This window comes from Hemiscyllium ocellatum, chromosome 3 (assembly GCF_020745735.1).
Source record: "Hemiscyllium ocellatum isolate sHemOce1 chromosome 3, sHemOce1.pat.X.cur, whole genome shotgun sequence".
Taxonomy (NCBI): domain Eukaryota; kingdom Metazoa; phylum Chordata; class Chondrichthyes; order Orectolobiformes; family Hemiscylliidae; genus Hemiscyllium; species Hemiscyllium ocellatum.
The window spans coordinates 71,514,327-71,514,875 of NC_083403.1; positions in this window are offsets into that span (position 1 = coordinate 71,514,327).

Here is a 549-nt window from a genome sequence, read left to right on the forward strand (position 1 = left end):
TTCATTCTGGAATTGTCTGAATAATTGCGACCTGACTTGGACATAGTTTATTTCTAGATCTTCAGCGGATTGTGCTACCTGGAGCATTGTTCTCCCTGATTCCAGGAGTGTTTTGAATATCTTGTTGGCTGCTTCTGCTCTTTGGGTTCCATATACCCGGTTGTGGGCTTCATGGAGTATGGTAACTAGATTTATGGTGGTGTGCGGTTCCTGATCTAAAGCAGGACAATCCAGGGCTTTAAATAAATCTGAATTTTCTTGGGGGGTTAGTCCTTCCAAGAAGGCTTTTAGTTTTTCGAAATGTTGAATTATATATTTTATTGCTGCTCTGTCATCTGAGGGAAAGTCTAGGAAGCAGATTTTAAAATTCTTCAGTGAGGGATCACCGTACACACGGCGGGCTGCTACCGGTTGTGGTGCTTGTCCGGGCCTGGGATTATTAATTAGCCATCGGGCTTTTTCTACAGCATGTTGCGCCACTAGGACTTGTGCTGCTACTCTATTTAGTTGGGGTATTTGGAGCACTCTGTCTGCTGCCACTATAATTTG